We start from the raw sequence: 22,298 nt of genomic DNA, 5'->3' as shown, positions 1-22,298 counted from the left end.
TTCTTTTGCCATGCTTTTCAGTTTGATGTAGTCTCACTTGTTTATTTTTTCTATTTTTTTCAGCTGCCTGAGGAGACACATTCAAAAAGATACTCCCAAGGTTTATGTCAAAGAGCATACTGCCTATGTTTTCTTCTAGGTATACCACAAAGCTGTACTAATTTTATGGTTTCGGGGCTTACATTCAAGTCTTTGGACCATTTTGAGTTAATTTTTGTGTATGGTGTAAGATAGTGGTCTACTTTCATTCTTTTGCACATGGCTGTCCGGTTTTCCCAACACCATTTATTGAAGAGACTTTCCTTTCTCCATCATACATTCTGCCAGTACCAAGCTGTTTTGATTAGTACAGCTTTGTAGTATACTTTGAAATCAGGGAGTATAATGCCTCCAGTTTTGTTATTTTTTCTCAGAATTGCTTTGGCTATTCGGGGTCTTTTGTTGCTCCATGTAAATTTTAGGATTCTTTGTTCTATTTCTGTGAAAAATGTCATTGGCACTTTGGTAGGGAATTAGGACTTTGCATTGAATCTGTAAGTTGCTTTAGTAAATATGGACATTTTAACTATGCTAATTCTTCCAATCCACGAGCACGAATATCTTTCCATTTATTTGTCTTCTTTGATTTCTTTCAACAATGTCTTATAGCTTTCAGCATACAGGTCTTTCACCTCCTTGGTTAAATGCATTCCTAGGTATTTTACTTTTTTTGTTGCAATTATAAATGGGATTATATTCTTGATTTTTCTTTCTGCTATTTTGTTGTTAGTGTATAGAAACGCAAATGATTTTTGTATGTTGATTTTGTGGCCTGTGACTTTACTGTATTCATTTACTATTTCTAATAGTTTTTGGTGGATTCTTTGGGGTTTTCTATTTATAAAAATCATGTCACCTGCAAGTAGTGATAGTTTTACTTCTTCTTTTCCAATTTGGATCCCTGTTATTTCTTTTTCTGGCCTAATTGCTCTGGCTAGGACTTCCAACACTATGTTGAATAGGAGTGGCAAAAATGGGCATCCTTGTCCTGTTCCTATTCTGAGAGGAATAGCCTTCAGTGTTTCACTGTTGAGTATGATGTTTGCTGTGGATTTGTCATATATGGCCTTTACTATGTTGAGGTACTTTCTATACCTATTTTATTCAGAGTTTTTATCATTAATGGACGCTGAATCTTGTCAAGTGATTTCTCTGCATCTATTGAGATGACCATGTGATTTTTACTCTTTATTTCATTAGTGTGGTGAATCACATGTACTAATTTGTGAATGCTGAACCATCCTTGCATCCCTGAAATAAATCCCACTTGATCATGGTGTATGATCCTTTTAATGTCCTGTTGGATTCAATTTGCTAATATTTTGTTGAGGATTTTTGCATCTATGTTCATTAGCAATATTGGCCTGTAATTTTCCTTTTTGTACTCTCCTTGTCTGGTTTTGGTATCAGAGTAATGTAAAATGACTTAGGAAGTGTCCCCTCCTCTTCAATTTTTTGGAAGAGTTTGAGAAGGATAAGTATTAAACCTTCTTTGAATCTTTGGTGGAATTCACCAGGGAAGCTGGCTGGTCCTGGACTTTTGTTTTCTAGCAGGTTTCTGATTACTCTTTCAATCTCCTTACTAGTGATTGGTCTACTCAGATTCTCTACTTCATCTTTATTCAGTTTTGGAAGGTTGTACAATTCTAAGAGTTTATTCATTTCTTCTAGGCTATCCAGTTTGTTGGTGTATAGCTTTCATAGTAGTTTCTTATAATTCTTTGTATTTCTGTGCTTTCATTGTAATTTCTCCTCTTTCATTTCTGATTTTATTTATTTGGGCATTCTCTCTTTTTTCTTAATGAGTCTAGCTAAATGTTTGTCAATATGTTTATCTTCTCAAAGAACCAACTCTTAGTTTCATTGCTGTTTTCTATTGACTTTTTAGTCTTTATTTCATTTATTTCCACTCAGATTTTTATTATTTCCTCCCTTCTACTGATTTTAGTTCTTGTAATTGATTTCTAGTTTCATACCATTATGGTCAGAAAAGATGACCTATATTATTTCAGTCTTCTAAAATTTATTAAGACTTGTTTTGTGGCCTAATATGTGATCTATCCTGGAGAATGTTCCATGTGCACTCAAAAGAATGGGTACGCTGCAATTTTGGGATGGAATGTTCTATATATATCTACTAAGTCCATCTGGTCTGATGTGTCATGTAAGGCCAATGTTTCCTTATTGATCTTCTTGATGAGCTATCCATTGAAATGTAAATGAGGTGTTAAAGTCTCCTACTATTATTGTGTTCCTATCAATTTCTCCTTTTATGTCTGTTAATATTTGCTTTATGTATTTAGGTGCTCCTATGTTGGGCACATAGATATTTACAAGTGTTATATCTTCTTGTTGGATTGTTCCATTTATCATTATCTTCTTTGTCTCTTGTTATGGTTTTTGTTTTAAGGTCTATTTTGTCTGATATAAGTATTGCTACCCCACCTTTCTTTTTGTTTCCATTTGCATGAAATATTTTTTCCATCCCTTCACTTTCAGTTTGTGAGTGTCTTTAGGTCTGAAGTGTGTCTATTGTATGCAGTAAATATATTGGGCTTCTTTTTTATCCATTCAGCTACCCTATGTCTTTTGATTGGAGCCTTTAGTACATTTTACATTTAAAGTAATTATTGATAAGAAGTACTTACTGCCATTTTGTTACTTTTTTCTGGATATTTTTGTAGTTCTTCTCTGTTCCTTTCTTCTTCTCTTGCTCTCTTCCCTTGTGATTCGATAACTTTCTTAGTGTTATGTTTTGGTTCCTTTCTGTATTTTTTGTGTATTTATTATAGGTTTTTGCTTTGTTGTTACCATGAGATTCACATATAATAACCTGTACAAATAGCAATCTCTATTAAGTTGATGGTCTCTTAAGTTTGACCTCTTACTAAAAGTCCTGCACTTTTACTCCCCTCTGCTACATTTTGTTTTTGACATCATATTTTACCTCTTTTTAATTTTGTGTATCTCTTACCCTCTTATTGTACATATAGATGATTTTACTACTTTTGACCTTTGACCCTCATACTAGCTTTACAGGGGGTTGACCAGGTACCTTTGTTGTATATTTTCCTGTACCAGAGGTTTTTTTCTTTGATAATTTTCTTATTTCTATTTTTGGCCTTTTATTTCCTACTTAAAGAAGTCCCTTTAACATTTCTTGTAAGGCTGGTTTGGTGGTGATGAACTCCTTTAGTTTTTGCTGCTCTGGAAAACTCTTCATCTCTCCTTCCATTCTGAATGATAACCTTGCCAGGTAGAGTATTCTCAGTTTCAGGGTTTTATTCCTTTCAGCACTTTGAATACATTGTGCCACTCCTTTCTAGCCTGTCAGGTTTCTGTTGAAAAGTCAGCTAATAGCTTTATGGGCTTTCCCTTGTACATAACTTGTTGCTTGTCTCTTGCAGATTTTAGGATTCTCTCTTTATCTTTAACTCTTGACATTTTAATTATAATGTATCTTGGTGTGGGCCTCTCTGGGTTCATCTTGTTTGATACTATCTGTGCTTCCTGCACCTGAATGTTGTTTCTTTCCCCAAGTTAGGGAAGTTTTCAGCTATTATTTATTCAAATAAGTTCTCTGCTCCTTTGTCTCTCTCTTCTCCTTCTGGGACACCTATAATGCAAATGTTAGCATGCTTAATGTTGTCCCAAGAGGTCTCTTAAGCTTTCCCCATCATTTTTAATTCTTTTTTTCTGTTCGGCCTGGGTGATTTCCTCTACTCTGTCATCCAGATCACTGATCCATTCTTCTGTGTCATTTACTTTGTGGTTGACTCCCTCTAATGAATTTTTCATTTCAATTATTGTATTCTTCAGCTCTGATTGGTTCTTTTTTCATATTTTCTAATTCTTTGTTGAAGTTCTCAGTGTTCATCTATTCTTATCCCGAGTTCAGTAAGCATCCTTATGACCATTAGTTTGTACTCTTTATCAGGAAGACTCTTTATCTCTGTTTTATTTAGTTCTTCTCCTGAGGATTTGTCCTGTTCTTTTATTTGGAACATATTCCTTTGTCTCCTCATTTTGCCTACTTCTCTGTGCTTACTTCTATGTATTGGGTAGATCGGTTATGTCTCCTGATCTTGGAAATGTAGTCTTATGTAGGAGATGTCTTACAGGGCCCAGCAGCATGCTTCTCTCTTGTCACCTGTGCCAAGTGCTCCAGGGGTGTCCCCTATGCGGACTGCATGCACACTTCTATTACGGCTGAGTAGGCTGAGCTGGCCCCCAGGCCAGTTGGTTGCAAGGCCTGGCCATATGTGGCTGCTATGGGTGCATTAAGGGTGGGGCAAGCCCCTGGCATGGCTTGCTGCAAGGAATGGTAGCACACAACTAGTGTAGGTTCATTGATAAGCAGGTCAGGTTCCTGCTGTAGCTACTCACAGGGTCCAGTGGTGCATGACTGCTGAAAGCTCACTGATGGGCAGGGCAGGCCCCTAGTGTGGCTAGGTTTGCAGGCTGGTGGCAGTTTTGGTAGCTCACTTTTGGGCATGGCAAGCCTCAGGCACAGGCTAGTTACGCAGCCAGGCATTGTACAACAGCCTTGGGCATGCTGGTGGCAGAGCAGGCCCCCTGTACGGCTGGATGTGAGGCCTGCTGTGCAAGTCTGCTGCAGGCTCACGGTGGGCACAGCAGTTCCCTAGCGTGGGCTGCCTGAGCTGCCTAGCTGCACTCAATTGCCTCAGGTGCTCTAGTGGGCAGGGAAGGCCCCTGCACCAACAGGCTAGAGGGAAGATTCCAAAACGGTGCCTGTCTGTGTCAGCACAGCTGAACTAGGTCACAAAAATTGCTGTTGCTAGTGTCTCAGTCCCTGGCACAGGGCCCAAGCTACTTCCTGCCTCTCTGGGATGTACTCTAGGATTAATAAGTAAGTCTCTTTTACCAATGGACCATACACTTTTCTATCTGGTGTTTTCATGCTAGTTTCCGGGTTGAATGAGTCTGTATGTAGGCCCTTGAAGAGCAGGTTTTCCTTTCCTTAAAGTTCTATAGTTTTCCTGGGCATATTCCCCATGGTTTTCAAAGCCAGGTGTTTTGGGGTCTCATCTCTCTTGTGATGAATCTAAGGGCTAGACCTAACGTGCAGCTTGAATCCCCTACTCCTCCAGGAAAAGCTCCATAACTTAGAAATTGCTCCCGACCATGAAGCATTGCTGTTAGGGTGTGGGTTTTTTCCTCATCAGGACTGTATCTCTGCCTCTTCCAACCCTCTCTGAGTTGTCCCTTGTTGTGGAGGTTCTTTTCATCCAGTTTCTAGATCTCTTTCAGGGGAAGCTGTTCCACAGGTAGTCGTAGGTTTGTTGTATTCATGGGAGGAGGGAAGGGTAGGATCCTCCTGTGCCTCCATCTTCCAAACTCCTCCAAGGAGCATTGCTTTAAAGAGAAGGGTCAGGAAAAGTCTTTCCTTGAAGGCAATGTTTGAGAAGATCCTAGGATAATGCATTCCAGGTAGAACGAGTACCTTCTCCAAAGATCTAGAGGCAGAAAAAAGCTTGCTTTGGTTCAAGTCTAGACTCTAATTACGTGTTACCTTCCTTCATAATATTTGCTCCCTAAAACACAGATTCTTTTTTCCAGAAGAGTTTTACTAACACTTGCTATCTGGAGAAATAACAAAGCAATAACAAAATCAGCAAAAATGGGAAAGTTACTAAGATCTCACTAATCTCACAGAGGTCTCAAAATAAATGGGGCCTGGCTTTGTCTTGTGTCCCTTTTCTGCATCTCTCTGAAAATGACCCCATGGAGCCTCCTACCTCTCTACTTCTTCCCTCCCCAAGGCACACACACAATTCAATCTGCTGGCTCACTCCTCTATCTTGGTACTTTTAATATGGAAAGTGAGAGTCAATTTACGAACTTTCTAAGTGACCTCAGATTACTGGCTCTCAACCAGAAGCAATTTTTCTCCCCAAAGGACATTCGACAATGCCTGGACACATTTAGATTATCAGGAGTGCGAGGTGGGTGCTACTAGCATCTGGTGGGTAGAGGCTAGGGATACTGCTAAATATTCTACAATACACAAAACAATCCCACACAACAAACAATTGTCTGGTCTAAAATGTCACCTGTCTTAGATTGAAGACTATAATTTCCATCCCAGGGCCGGGGCGGGGGCGGGGGCGGGGGGGCGGGGGACAATGAGACCTCTGTCTCCTAACCCTGTGCCTAATCCTGATTTATCCCTGAAAAGTCACCTTAGTCTCTTCCCAGGAGATCAAAAATACTGTGGGTAGTAATTCCCAAAGGATGCTCCATGTGTTATATGACAAAACTGTTCCGTGTTCAAATAAGTTTCATAAACGTTTGGTCAAACAGATATATAGGTTCCATTTATACAGGACTTTTTTGAACCTGGCTAGGTCAATAGCAATGGCTAAAGACACAGGTAAGAGTGTAAATGAGCACCAAGAATTATAGCAAGAGCTCTCTAATGACTACCAAAGGAAGTAGATAAGGAGACTAGAGTCTAGCAATTCTGCTAATAGAGGCTGGAACCAAATATCACTGTTGTTACTCACATCCATCGATTATCTTCACCCAGGCTCCAAGCTGGGGAAAGATAGGGAGACAAAAGTAACAGTGGTACCAGGAGCAATAAATACCTAAGCAGAAATTTAAATCCAGTATTAGTTTCCTAGGGTAACAAAGTACCACAAACAGAAATGTATTGTCTCACAGTTCTGGAAGCCAGAAATTCAAAATCAAAGTTTTGGTAGGGTTGGTTCCTTCTGAGGGCTGTGAGGGAAGGATCTGATCCAGGCCTCTCTATCTGGCTTATATATGGCTGTTTTCTCCCTGTATCTGCTTATAGGGTGTTCCTTATATGTATGTCTATCTCTGTGTCCAAATTTCCCTTTTTTGAAGGACACTAGTCATAGTCGATGAGGGCCCCCTCTAATAACCTCATTTTAATTTTATTACCTCTATAAAAATCCTATCTCCAAATAAGATCACACTCTGAAGTACAGGGGTTAGGACTTCAATATATCTTTTTAGGGGGGACACAATTCAATCCATTATACAAGGCTAGTCCAAATTCTTTGTTTGGGCCAATGGTTGTAGTTTCCTGGCCTAAAATTCTTTCCCCAGGGCTGTTAGTGAGCAGTCAGATTAACATATTTGATTTAATGCCTTCTTATGCACGAGCTACTTCATATAGAAATTGTCAAAAGCTAAACAGTAGTAGGGAGAACTGAAGAGAAGCCACATGTTGAATAATTGGGGGCTAATTATGAACATTTGTGCTTTCCAAGGTAAATGAACTAAGCCACCACAAATATGTCAGCTTCTACCTTCAGACTTAGTGTGACAAGAGTTTAGACAAAGGGTAATTGTTCTTCCCACTGTCAGAAACAATCCCAAAGTCTGTCAAACCCCAGACACAAAGTTCACATCTGTGGAGAGCCCACCTGTGGTGGCCCCTTCAAACCTATTCTATCTCCTCCACCTGCTGCCATTTATTCACTTAAATGGCATTGGATATTATAGCAATTATGTGGATCCTGACCTGAAAGTCATCAGTGGTCATGCAGCCCCTTCACAGACATCATACTCCCCTAGAGAACAGGCTGCATCTCATTAGGAAGTTTCTCTTGGAAACTATTCAGTGGCAAGTGTGGGCAGCTGATAAATGAGCCACTGAAGCTGGCCTGCTCTGGAGTTTGTTTGGGAGCCATAATCCAGAGGAAAGTCACTCCACATCAGCTGTCATTGATAATCCCATGGTACCAAATGTCTGCACATTCTCACTCTTCTTTTCTATATTTTTTACTTTATTTAAAAACACTTATAACGCCCTTACTATGTGACAGGGACACAAAAACCCTATGAGGTAGATACAACTTCTACTGCCATTTTATAGTTGGGTAAACCAGAAGGCACTGAGCAGTCAAATAACTTGCCCAAGGTCACACAGCCAGTAAGCAGAGGAACGCACATCTGACCCAGGCAGCCTGGCTCAGAATCCATGTATTAACACTGGGCCCTGATGTCTCTGTACTGGATTTGAGAGCTGAGGTGGGAGGTTTCCAAAGTTACATGACAGAATTTGTTTAGATGTGATTATCGAGGCAACCCATGAGCATTCCACCCTAAGTTCTAAATATATGAACAGTGCTCAGAGCACCCCTGTGAGATAGGTACTATTTCTAGTCCCATTTCACAGTCTGGTAAACTGAAAGACACAGGGGGTTAAATACCTTTCCCAAGGTCACTTATAATGTATCCCAAAAGTAGTGCTAGATGCTGATAAACCACCCAGAGGCACTGTAATATAATGAAAAATCTACTGAATTTAGAATCAGAAAACCTGGGCTGGATTCCCAGTTTTACCACTTATCAGAACTGTGTGACATCTGGCAAGTCATTTTTTCATTAATCTTTCTGAGCTTCCAAATACCTACCTCTCAAAGGTATACGGGTTAGATTGAAAGAATGTAAGTAGAAACTCTTTTTTTGATGTAGTATAGTGTCATATGCAGATGTCCCAACTATATCTCACAGAATTCTTGGAACTACAGTTTATCTAGCATGGAGTCAGATTTGCTTTGCTATTTGGTAAAATAATGGACTTTTTCATATAAGTTTCTGCGAGAATGCTATTTCTGAAATTCTGTATGTGGAAACAAACACCTCATTTCTGGGTGGGCTGAGTTCTTGTGTTTAAGTCAAAGAGGTGTGATGAGCCTCAAAGGAGGAATTTCCTGTTATTTCCTGTTTTAGCAGTACTGTACAGAAACAGCAAACACCTAGCATTTTTACAACGCTTTACCATTTCCAAAGGATTTTCACACATATGATTTGAAATTACCCCAGGATAGCCGTTCCAAAGTGTGATATCACAACAGATTGAAGGCAGGAGCAGACATGAAAAATGAACTGTCTTCTATTAAGCCAATATAAAAGAAAATGGGAAAAATGTAAAACAAGGTGACTCTGAAACCGGCACATAGTTAGCCATTGATGATTAAGTAGCTAGGAACTAAAGGTTTTTTCCTGTTTGCAATTACTGATTATAGCTTTAAGCTGTTTACCACCCATTGTTAACTGTGCTGCTTAGGCAATGTGCTATCTGACTCCCACTACGTTCCTATAGATAACATCTCCCTGGAGCCTGGATCACCATGGTAATGGGCGTTTGTGCTGTTTTTCAGGAATTAAGACCCCTTGTTCACTTCAGGCCAGTTGAGACCACCAACCCATCAACTGGACTTGCGCAGACGTCCGATAAGTGACCTTTTGATGTCAAGAGGCTAAAAACTCCACCCTCAGATCATGCTAATGCCACCATTTTGTGAGCATGCGTCCTGTGAAGAGACATGGAGTCTGACTACACTTGCGCAGATCATCATTACCTCACCTCTCCTCACCTCCAATCATTCATCTCCACCTTTCAGACCACCTTGCCCCCTACCCCATAAATATCCCTGAGTCCCTATTTTTGGGGAAGTGGATTTGAGACTCCTTCTCTCGCTTCCTCACTTGGCTGCCTTGTGATTAAACACTCTCTCTGCTGCAATCTCGTCATCTCGGTGTTTGGCTTTCTGGGCAATGGGCAAAAACAAACCTAGTTTTGGAAACAACTCATCACAAATTTTTTTTGTCTTGGAAAATATAGTTAGTTTTCGTTAAAATGTATCAATTATATTACTACATTTTTAAATGAATTTAAATGAATTAATGTATAATTGTCTTAACTTCTAATATGGAAAATATCAATCGATACAACCCACATCAAGCAAAGTTGGGAGACTCAATAATTTTAAAGACTGTAACAGGGTCCCGAAACAAAAAAGTTTGAAGACTGTTGCCCTAGTGTGATGCCCAGTGAAATGAAATTTTAAATATTTTTGATTAAAACAATTGCTAATTGTTGTTTGGCTTCTGCTGGTAGCAACATGGAGTTGCCGTGAAGCCTTCATTCTTCTTGGACAAGTAACCGAAGTGTCTTTGAGTCACTCAACAGACATGTCCCCACATATCTCCCACTGGCAGAATAAGCTTAAAGATTGCCCAAGAGAGGTGGGCATATTTGCAAATTTGCATAAGAAGCCCTGGTGCTTTGGCTGGGGGCCAAGAGGAAGAAACTGAGAATTCCACCTCCTTTTCTTCTTGCTTCTAAGTTATTACAACTGTCACCTGACCTGTGTGGGGAGGCAGATGAGTTTAACAATACTCCTCAGGGTCACTCTTGAGGTCAGTGGTCAGGCAGTCAAAAGGGCTCTCATGAAGACTGGGAGGCAGCTAACCCCAGAGAAGTGCCTGTTGATCCACGAACAGACTGGAAAGTCCATTTCACTAAAGGAAGTTATCATTTTGAACCTGGGCCTGCTTGGGCATGGGGCATGCACAGGTGAAGGAGGCATTCCCCTTCCCCATGCTGCCCCAAGTTGGTTCTGCCAGAGCAGCAGTGGCAATGACAGCAAGCTTTGCATTTGGCTACCTCGATACCACTGTGCTTTCTGAGGCATAGCCCTTGAATGAGCCGACTGGATGCCCAGGTCAGGGCAGTGACGACACCAGGGGGTTGGAGCAGCAGCAGCAGGCAGAACAGTGCTCTTAGGTTTACAGGCCACTTTCCTCCCTGTAAGGCAATATTAACCAACGCTGATCTCCTGGATTAAGTCCCTGGGGTCCATGGACTGATCACAGGAGGGCCCCCTTCCACTCTTACCTCAGACCCAGGACCTCTGGCTAAAAAGGCAAGTGGGGGCTCTGGTGGTAGCAGTTTTAAAAACCACTACGGGATGACACCATTTGTACTGATGAAGTCAGACAGCCCAGTTTCAGTTTCATTCCTGTGGGAGGCAGAATAATGGCCTCCCAAAGACATCCACATCCTAGTCCCTGGAACCTGTGAATGTGGTACCTTACACAGCAAAGGGACTTTGCAGATGTGATAAACTTAAGGACTCCGAGCTCGGGAAATTCTCTGGCTTATCCAGGCAGGCCCAATCTAATCACATGAATCTTTAAAAGCAGAGAGCCTTTCCTGCTGTGGTCAGAGACAGATGGGATGACAGAACAAGGTGCAAAGAGAGGCCCTATGAAGAAGGCTCTACAGGCCATTGCTGGCTTTGAAGACAGAGAAAGTGGGGGCCACGGGCCAAGGACACTGGAAGAGGTAGGGAAACGGATCTCCCTTTAGAGCCTTCAGAACTGAATGCAGTTCTACCGACACCTTGATTTTAGCTTAGGGGAGACTCATGTTGGAACTTCTAACCTCCAGAACTGTAAGATAACACACTTGTGTCATAATACAATTACTAATCAGTGCCTTGCTCAAAGGGAATTCCTAAAATCTCTCATTAAAACATTAATGAGAGAAAATTAATAAAGTGAATTTCACTTAAAATGGAGTCGGGAAGCCAGAAGGGGGAGCTCCCGTGCAGTACCACTTGAGCTCAATTATAAGAAAGATAGTTATTTACAGATCTCAACAGAAAGAAGTCAACAGGAAAGAATCGTCAATTACAGGAAGAAATGTACATTGCATCCCAAACAGAAATGATCACTCCAGCAACTCAGCCATTGAGAAATCATCACCACCCTGAACTCTTGCTTTTTTCCAATGAACTTCGTTCAAGACAACCCCTCCCAATTTCTTACTTTTCCCTATAAAATAACATTCCTCTCCTTTGATGATTGGATTTGCCTATGGTCCCCCATAGCCTGCACTTCCCAAACTGCAATTCTTTGGCTATTCCCGAATTAACTTGTTTCACTGGTAAAATAACTGAATGTTTTATTTTATTTTATTTTGAGTACAATTCCTGGATTTCTTTCTTTCTTTCTTTCTTTATTTTGAGGAAGATTAGCCTTGAGCTAACTACTGCCACTCCTCCTCTTTTTTCTGAGGAAGCCTAGCCCTGAGCTAACATCCATGCCCATCTTCCTCTACTTTACATATCGGACGCCTACCAAAGCATGGCGTACCAAGCGGTGCCATGTCCACACCCGAGATCCGAACCGGCGAACCCTGGGCCGCCAATAAGCAGAACGTGCGCACTTAACTGCTGCGCCACCAGGCCGGCCCCTGAATGTTTTATTTTTAAGGCTGACAGAACTAGCTTGAGAACTATGTGTGGAAATAGCTGGAAGGGACCAGCTGAGCACAGAGTAAATGAATACCTCTGGAGAAGCTGAATCTGAGGATTCCAAGCAGTAGGAGATATTGTAGGAGACTTGGAAAGTCCTGTGTTAGGCCACCCCCAAGCTCAGGAGCAAGTGACCTTGATGACTACTTGAAGGATTGGGATGACTGAAATCTGTTGCATACCATCTCAGGTCTTCATAAATTTTCGAAGTTACCTTAGGAATCATCTAGTCCTTGCATCTGCCCAATGCATGATTCTCCTCCATCATACAGCAAAAGTTCTTTTTGCCATATTGTGAGCATTTTATTTGCAAGTGGAGGCCTTGCTACTGGCTTCTCACAGGGTGCAGGGAAGGTATTCTCTCCAATTTCTGGGCAAAGGCTTGAGTCGGACGAGGTCGAGGCAGTACAGCAACATGGCTAAGATCTCAGGCTCTGGAGTCAGAGTGCCTGGGCTTGAAAACTCACCACTTACCAGCTGCTTGACCTTGGGCACTTTCCTCATTCACTTCTCTGTGCCTCAGTTCCCTCAGCTGTAAAGTGGGGAATAATCATAGTGCTTCTTCATGGAGTCCTTGTGGAGATTTAAGGAAATGGTGCATATAAAGTACCTGATACGCAATAAGTGTTTTCATTATGATGTTGCCTGGGGGGGTCCTTCAAGGGACACAAGGGTTACATTTACTTTATTACAAACCAGACAAATGGACTTAAGGAAAGATTCATCCACACGCTCATGCTCTCCCATCAGTGCAACTGACAAAAGTAAGTCACAGCTGCCAGCCAAATTAAAGTTGGATCGTATCTGTTCCCAACAGCAGAAAAGTTATCCTAAACAACTCAAATAATAGTACTTAACCCTAATTGGGCATGGACCATGTGCCAGGCACTATTCTAAACCATTTAATCTTCAAAATAACCCTATACCATGGTACTATAACTACTCCCATCTTAACAGATGAGTAAAGCAAGGAACAGAGAGGTTAAGTAATTTTCCTAAGATCACACAGCTAGGAAATAGTGGAATCAGATGTGCACCCAGTCAGCAAGCCATGTCTGCTCTGAGATCTGTTAAATTAATTAAACAAGGAGGCCACTAGACCAAGGTGATTCTAATGCTGTGGTGGCCTATGGCCTTCTTAAGCAAACCAAAATCTAAGCCAGTAAATGCCTCGAGGTTATGAAATCAAAATCTAAGGACAACCAATCATAAACACCGGCTGGGCTTGAAGCTATAGCCAATCAATAATTTCCTTACTTTGCTGTCACCTTTTGTCTATAAAAATCTTTCCTCAAGCTCCTGTTGGTGGAGCTCTCCTAACCACTTCCGGATTGCTGCTGCCTGATTAGAATCCATTTTTGCTCAAATAAGCTCAAATAAACATTTTTAATATGCCTCAGTTTATCCCTTAACAGGTCATGCTATGCCCTTAATCACTATGACATACTGTCTTTAAATCAAACCAATATATGAAATATAAATGGTGATCAATCCCACCTCATAAGCACTGACCTCCTCACCAAGAAATAGGCAAGTTTTGATTGATTATTAATGACTTAAAGGAGCCAATCTTTTCAAAGGGTCAAAGTTTCTTGGTAACAACCATAGTGTGGGACAGGCTTAGTTCATCTCACTTAACCACTTCTGCTGGGTGATGTGCAGCTTTGATCTTTCTGAACAAAACTAATATACCTTTTAATATTTTTTCAGAACACTTTTCTGTACTTTTTGGATGAGTTATTCTGCTTGGCCCTATACGGCCAGGGCATTGTGCAAAGAAGGAAGTGGTTTGGGACAGTACAGAAAGAAAGTATTAATCTAGGCATAGCCCTAGGACTTGAAAATAGCCATTTATCCCTTTATTCTTTGAGTTTCTCCCTAGGCATTCTGCTAACACTTCTTCCTTGCTGGGTAACTGGTTATTTCCGTTTTCAGTGGCTGCCCCAGTGACCCAGCTAAGTTGTCGGTTGATCTCATCCCTAAACCACTACATTCTACTTTGCAGTTTCCTGAGGTAGATCTTAAAAGGCCATTTAAACACTAATCACTTCTGGTCCCCTGTGAAGGAGGCTCCCTCTGAGACCAAAACAAAGAGTCATTTGGGGTGTAAATGAAAGAAAATGTCACGGGAATGGGAAATTTGAGCCACCTGTTCCCTGCCTGGGGCTACAGTTGCCCCAGTGAACACTGTGTTTGGTCCTGCCTGGGATTTCTCTTCCCATCCTTCTTGTGTTTCCTCCTGCCTGACTGCATTCAGGATATTTGGGTTGAAGCTATAAAATTAAAGTTCTTTATACTTAGTTTTATTCCTTCTTCCCACTCCCCATTCCACCATCTCAGCCAAAGCAATTTTCAAAAACATTCTAAACAGATCTTAACCAAAACTTGCTACTCAAAGCTTCCACCCTCAATAAGGCAGCATGTCAGCGTCAGTAATATAACTGGGAGGTGATCGGTTGTTTGTAACATAATTGTTCAAATTATGTTTGACCATAATTCACAGCACAGGTAAGAAAATGTGAGATTACTTTTTAGATGTACATACTCACGGATTTAAAGGTAAAATGATGTGATGTCTACAATTTATGTTTAAATAATTCTATTTATTTAGTATTTGTCTTCCTTGCTGGATTATAAACTTCACGAGGAGAATGTGTTTGCTTTATTTTCTACTGTATCCCTGGCCCATAATAGATGCTTAACAAATATTTCTTGACTGAGTTAGTAAATTAATATATAGGAATCATACAGAGAAAAGTACAGCATGAGGAGCAGTCAGATTACTCAGGGGCAGTGATCAGTGGGCCCCTGCATGAGTGTTAGTTTGGGGCGAAGGGTTGTAGTCACAAAAGAAACACTGCCACTTCAAAATTATTATTATTTATTTGTTTTGTTTTGTTTTGTTTTGTTTTGTTTTTGCTGAGGAAGATTCACCCTGAGCTAACATGTGTTGCCAATCTTCCTCTTTTTTTGCTTAAGGAAGATTGTCCCTGAGCTAACATCTGTGCCAATCTTCCTCTATTTTGTATATGGGTTGCTGCCATAGTATGGTGGCAGACAAGTGATATAGGTCCACACTGGGGATCTGAACCTGCGAACCTATGCTGCTGAAGTGGAGTATGCCAAACTTAACCACTCTGCTACAGGCCTGGCCCCCCCAATTTTTTAATAGTACTATTCTTGTAATAGGTATTTTAAATGCATTTACATAACAAATTCCATAAAATGTTTTCCTGGTTTTCCGTGGATTGCAGTGGAAAAGAAATTCTAGTATAAATGTTATAATAAAAGGCAATGAGACCCCTTCTCTTCTCTCCTGTAAAAGCATAGATACATTTTCCAATTCATTTTTGCCGCAGCCTCCTAAAGGACACTCAAAGCTTGCCAAACTCAAATATTGTTAGAACTCAAACAATTCCAAAACTCAAAGAAAGGCAAGTTTTTAATCACCTCTGGGATGTTCACTTTCAATAAAGATTTTTAGGGCTAAGAAGGAATAAGCCCAAATATAGCTCTCAGATGTTGAGCTACCTACTTTTATAACTCCAGTGGTGACAGAATTGTTGTTGCTTTGTCAAACCCTGCTGCAGTCTGACCCTTCTCAGTGGGAACTTGGTGATTAATAATGCCCTTAATTGCTTTTCCTCCTGCCCTCACAGCTGGTAGGGGAAGTGATGTACATCACACAGAAACGAGGAACCGCTGAACCAGCTGTAAGGACAGAGCAGAAGCCGGGATGTAGTGCAGCTGGGCTCTGCCTCCCTCCTGCGCCGTGGGAGGCTGAGGAGTCCCTCCCTTGTTAATGAGAGCGGCTCTGCCCAGGTGCACTGAGCAGTCTCCCTCCCGATCGTGACTGTGCAGCAGATGGGGGGCGCTTCGACCAAAACCGGGCTCTAGAAAAGCTGCCCTGTCAGTCAGGAGCTGAAGCAGCAGTCATGATGGTAAATTTTATGTTTTGTGTATTTTACCACAATTAAAAAAAACGTTTTTAAAGAATTTGAATAAGTTGAACACTTTTGACTATTTAGAGTTCTTAGTAACACTAGAAATCAAAGAGAACTTTCCTAACTTGGTAAAGGTTATACCAAAACTCTACAGCAAGCATATAATGAAACAAAAGTACACACATTCCTTTTAAGATAAAGAATAAAAGCAGAGTGCCACTATGGTTTAACATGGTCTTAGAGGTTATGGTTAACTTTAAAAGGAAAGAAAAAGAAGTAAGAGATATGATAGGATGGAAAGAAATAAAAATATTTGCAGAAGATCATCAATCTAGAAAATACAAATGTATCAACAGACAGTAAATGAGTGTCTTAGAACTAAGAGTACAGCAAAAGTAACAAATACAAAATCATCAATAAAAAATCAATAGTTTCTCACACCAGGAATAGCCAATTAGAAAATACAATAAAAAATAAGATACCACTCAGCATAGCAACAAAACTCTAAAATATCTAGTATTTCACTTAACAAGGATACACAAGAACTCTGGAGAAAACCTTAAAATTCTAATTAAAAAAATAGAAGAACCACTGACTAAATGAAAAGTCACTTCACTAGGCTTGAAAGTGACAACTTAATATTATAAAGATATCCTAATTAGCCAAGTGAATACACAAATTTAATGCAATCCCAATGAAAATTACAGTTGGATTTCTTTTGAGGAACTTGTAAAATTTATTCCAAATTTATATGGAAATTTAAAAATCCAAAAATAGCTAAGTCAGCCTAAAATCAGAAGGATAAATAGGGGAGCTTACCAGATAACAAGACATACTACAAAGTCATATTAATTAAAATATGTTGGTTCTAGCACAAGAAAAACATATAAAACTAACGTTAATGGAACTGTAGGGGAGGAAGACATTTCCTCTACCCGCTCTGTGTTCTTCTGGGCAGAGAACGAATTAAATTCACATGAGACAGAGTAACAGGAGAAAATTAAACAAAGCTCTATAGCATGTATACATGGGAGAGGCTCAGGCAACCTGAGCAACTCACCAAAATGGCTGAAGCCACCACCTTAAATATCATCTTCAGCTAAAGACAAAGGAGGATGTTGGGGATGGGGGGAGTCAGTTACAGGAGGTTACCAGACAAGTACAGTAAACAAGAGTCAGGTTATTATGCAGATCTAAGTCCTTGCCTTCCACAATGATTAAGAGTTTCTAGAGATAAGGTCATCCCTCATTCTTCCTGGTATAGAGAGGGAGACACCTTTACAGATGGAGATTTCCCTTACAAATGTAAATGTCTCTTAACAAAGGGTAAGAAAATTCTACTTTTCAGAGTTGCTTTCCTGTATGTGGTTTTTAAAAGTAACCAGCCCAAAATAATCCTCATGCCAAAGAGACATATCTTGGGGTGGCCAATTCCAGTCCCCCACAGAACAGAACAGAAAACTCAGTCAGGAACCTAACACACAATAGACGTTAGCACCAAAAATCATTGAGAAAGACAGATTACTTAGTTCTTTATTTAAGAAAATAGCTAATTATGTGGAGAAAAATAAAAGTGGATTCCTAGCTAACATCCTAATCAAAGATAGACTCCAAATGGACTACAGACCTAAATATAAAAGATAAAATATAAAGTTAATAGAAGAAAACACAAGAAAATGTCTTTATGATCTAATATAACAAATCAGTTTTTATTACCTCAAAATTAATTATTTTTCAATAATATTAAAATTGATAATATTTTGAATCATCCTCAACAGAGGATAACACAGATAAAGATGATAAATTACAAATAACATTTTCAGTTTCTTAACCTAAGTGATTAATATATAGAATATATGATTACTCTGGCAAATCAATAAGATAAAGGAAACAAGCCCAATAGGAAAAATGGGCAGAGGATATGCATAGGCAATTTACCAAAAGAGAAAACTGAAAAGGCTAACATGCATAGAAAAGATTTTTAGTTCACTGGTAATCATGAGAAATGAAAAATAAAACAAGTGCTCACTTTACCCTTTTAGATTGGTAACAAGTTGAAAGCTGAATAATACAAAATGTTTATAGGAATATGCACTCCAAGTAGGAGTACAGACTACTACCATTCTGAAGAGCAATCTGGAATTACTTAGTCAAATCGAATATGCAAACACCCTAGAATCCAGAAATGCCCAGAGAATAATGAAAACACTGGGAGAAAATATTTACAAGACATACATCCAGCAAAGGACTAACACACAGAATTTTTTTAACTCTTATGAATTAATAACAAAAAGACAAAAAAAGTTATTAAAAAGCAAGACTTGAATGGACACTTCACATAGAAATATATACAAATGGCCAATAAGCCACGAAGATGTTCTCAAATCTCCTCAAATCTCTTTAGTCATTAGGGAAATGCAAATTAAAACCACAATGAGTTACCATTTCATATCCATTAGAATGGCTAAAATTAAAATGACAATGGCAAATATTGACAAGGATATAGAAAAATTGGAATGCCATATATTGCTGGTAGAATTGTAAAATGATACAAAACATTTTGGAAAATAGTTTGTCAGTTTCTTATAATGTTAAAACATAAGTATACCCTATGACTCAGCAATTCCACTCCTAGGTATTTACTCAAGAGAATTGAAACATGTGTCCATAAAAGATTAGTACAAGAATGTTTATGGCAATATTGTTCATAATAGGCAATAAACCGAAAAAATACAAATGCCATCAGTAGAAGAGTGGTTACTATTCAGAAGATAGAATACTACTTAGCAATGTAAAGGAATGAACTATTGATACACACAGCAACTTAATGAATCTCAAAAATATGTTGAGCAAAAGAAACCAAACATACAGAAAGACATACCGAATGATTCCATGTATATGAAGTTCAAACACAGGCGAAATAATCTGTGGTGATGGAAATCATAACACTGCATGTGGGGGTTGGGAGTTGACTTGCTGAGTGCATAAAGGAACTTTCTGGGGTGATGGAAATGTTCTTTATTTGATTGGGATGCAGTTATGTAAGTGTATTCATTTGTCAAAACTCATTGAATTGTGTACTTAAGGTCTATACATTTCACTATTTATGAAAATCACCTCAATAAAAAATATTGAGGTATCAATTGATATCATCTCAATATCATCAAGAGAAGGAAGAAGAGATACAGCCAAGTAGCAACTGTGAAAGTTCACTTGGGGGAAAAAAACTCAATGATGAAGAAAATCAAACACAAAAATCACACATCTCACTGATTAAATTACTATTTCTTGAAACCGACTGAAATTAAACTTTTCTATTTCATTTAGCTCCAGAAGATATTTTCTGAATCCTATAGGATGAACTTTGATCACAATCAACTTTTTGAAACAAAAAGGTCTTTAGTGATTTTATTTCTTTTTTGTGTGTACATGACTCTTAAAATTTTCTTAAATATCCAGAAACCTGAAAATAGCTTTATGTTATTCTGGTTGTTGTTTATGAAGAATTAACATGATACTTTTAAATAAATTTTGAATTAAAATTCAGCCAGCAGCCTTGTTACAACCTCCTACACATCTCCTGATATAGCTGCAACATTGCCTTGGGAAAGATACAATGTCCCGTTCATTTATTTTAAGGTCATCCTTCTTTCAGGTAATTGCAAGAAAAAATTCAGCAAGCGTGAGGCAAAGTACTGTAATAAGGCTGTGAAGTCCTGGGTCCCTTTTAAATTATCCTGTTTTGTCTTTATTTTGCATTCTGACATTTTGTCGTCTTCTGTTCCTTCTTTATTAAATTTTCCATTCACTTTTTAAAAATTCATCCTCACATATATTACAATCAGATATGCCAATGCAAGAAGTCAAACAGTATAAGGCTTTTCGTCAAAGTCTCTCCCAACCCTGCCTTCAGTCACTGGTAAATCTAACAAATCTTTTAGCTGAAATGGTCCATGTTTAGTCTTGGACAAAAGGAGTAAAACATTGTTTCAGCATAAGGAAAACTCCTAACTCATATCACCTTTTTAAAAAGATTCTAATTTCACTTCTAGTATTAAAAAACAAATAGCATAGATTTCCCATATTTTATAAAGTTAGTAGCAAGTTTTTAAAATAAAAATTCTGCATACACTGGGGCCAGGCCTGTGGCTGAGTAATTGAGGTTCCATGTACTCGGCTTGGGCAGCCTGGGTTCTTGGGTTCAGATCCTGGATGCAGACCTCCTCCACTCATCAGCCATGCTGTGGAGGCATCCCACAAATGAAAAATAGAGGAGGATTGGCACAGACGTTAGCTCAGGGCACATCCTCCTCAACAACAACAAAAAAATCTGCATACAGAATGTAGCTTATTTTCAAACATTCAAGATTCTCTGCAAATCACTACTGAGTTAGGCATGAAAAACCTTTGCTTTCCAATTTGCATCAATGCAAAATGAGCTGCAGGAGGACAGGAGCAGTATCTTTTCAGCTGAGCACTGTTATTCCTGCATAGCATCATGCCTGGCACACAGTAGGTGCCTATCAATATGTGTTGAATGAACAAAAAAAGCAGTTTTTCTCAGCCAAATGAGGTGTCAGGAGACGTTGGAGTGCCATCATCTGTTATAAGATATGTTGAAAGTAATTAGTTCCAATAACAAAGAAACTTTTTTTCTGATAACTGAAATGTTTTAAAACTTTTTATCTTGACATACTTTTAGATTTACAGAAGACAGGAAGTTCCTGTATACCCTTCACACAGTTTCCCCTTATGTTACCATCTTGCATAATCTCAGTACATTTACAAGACTAAGAAATTAACACTGGTACAATGCTATTAGCTAAACTATAAACTTTACTTGGATTTCACTGGTTTTTCCACTAACGTGTTTTTCCTGTTCTAGGATCCAATCTAGGCTACCATGTTGCATTAGACTGCATGTCTTCTTAAGGTTTTGTAGACTGTCTCTCAGTTTGGGTTTGTCTGATGTTCTCTCATGATTAGACTGAGGTTACAGATTTGGGGAAGAATACCACAGAAGTGATGTACCCTTCTTATCACATCATATCAGGGGTACTTGGTTTCAATGTGACTTATTACTGGTGATGTTAACCTTGATCATTTGGGTAAGACGATATCTGCCAGATTTCTCCACTGAAGTTACTATTTTGCCTTTTCCATATTCTTTTCCTTAAAAGCAAGCTTCTAACTCAAGGGAACTCACAATCAAGGGAAGGAGAATTAAACTCCACCTCTTGGCAGGAGAATTTGTGGATATATGTCAAAAACACCATAGTAATTAATAAATATCTTTGGGAAAACCTTTCAGGCTATGCAAATGTCCTGTTTTTCCTTGAAGTTTCACCCACTGATTTTAGCATTTATCAGTGGATCTTGCCTGTAACAACAATTATTGTGGGGCAAAGAACACTTTTTTCATATATTTAGATAAATTATAGCCAATTGAAAATTAGTCCTAAAATGTCACTGTCACTCTAACAGACACTGTTGGTTGCCTGTCCCATCCTGCCTGCTGGCAGAACTCTAGCTTCAGAGGAGGTGAGCCCCTCTGCCATTTCCCTCACAACAAATGTTTGGTTTAGGAATTGGCCCATGACACAATTCAGGCCAATGAGACATATAAGTCTTTTCGGGGAGCTTCCAGCAGATTCTTCTGCACTCTCAAAAAGAGACAAGAAAGGGATGTCCTGTCTTCTATACTTCAGGCACAGCTCTATAAGGATGTAAGGCTTGGAGCTGCTATAGCCATCTTTGGCAACGAGGGGATAAACAAGAGGACAAAAGAAAACACTTTGGTAGAATGGAAAGACAGAAAGAATTTGGTCTTGATGTTGTTGACTTGCTAAACTAACCAATTCTGGACCCACTCTAACTCTGGATTTAGTTTTGTGAAATAATAAATCCTCATTATCTGAGCAATTTTGAGTGTTACTTGCAGCTGAAAGCACTCTAAGTGATGCACTTCATTGCAAGAAGCTTTCTTGAGAAGCGGAGGAAGGGTAGATTTACAGCTCAGTTAGAAATTGCACACAACCCTGGACATGCACACAGGTGTGTGCCCTGTATATAAACTTCACTGGGGCTTATGTCACTAAGGGGCAGTAGGGGATTGAGAAAAGTGGCTGTATGAAAACATACCTGGTTCCAGTGTGAACTTCTAAGAGTCAGCTTCAGCATTAAAGATAGGTTCAAAATCATTCTTCTAAGA

The 22,298-nt window shown here is 39.3% G+C and overlaps 1 protein-coding gene and 1 long non-coding RNA gene across 5 annotated transcripts in view; one reads left to right on the top strand and one right to left on the bottom strand.

Annotated features, from left to right (window-relative positions):
- Positions 1-9,565, top strand: part of LOC111774934 (uncharacterized) — a 45,115-nt gene extending 35,550 nt beyond the window's left edge. The window contains exon 4 of the long non-coding RNA XR_011421566.1: positions 9,201-9,565. This is a non-coding gene — a long non-coding RNA (uncharacterized lncRNA). The remainder of the gene's footprint in view (positions 1-9,200) is intronic.
- The window catches only part of CRH (corticotropin releasing hormone), a 201,015-nt gene that overhangs the window by 109,632 nt on the left and 69,085 nt on the right, over positions 1-22,298 (bottom strand). The window lies entirely within an intron of this gene.

This window comes from Equus caballus, chromosome 9, assembly GCF_041296265.1.
Source record: "Equus caballus isolate H_3958 breed thoroughbred chromosome 9, TB-T2T, whole genome shotgun sequence".
In the NCBI taxonomy this organism is placed as follows: Eukaryota; Metazoa; Chordata; class Mammalia; order Perissodactyla; family Equidae; genus Equus; species Equus caballus.
The sequence above is the reverse complement of the archived record's forward strand: the minus strand, read 5'-3'. Positions and strand labels throughout refer to the sequence as shown.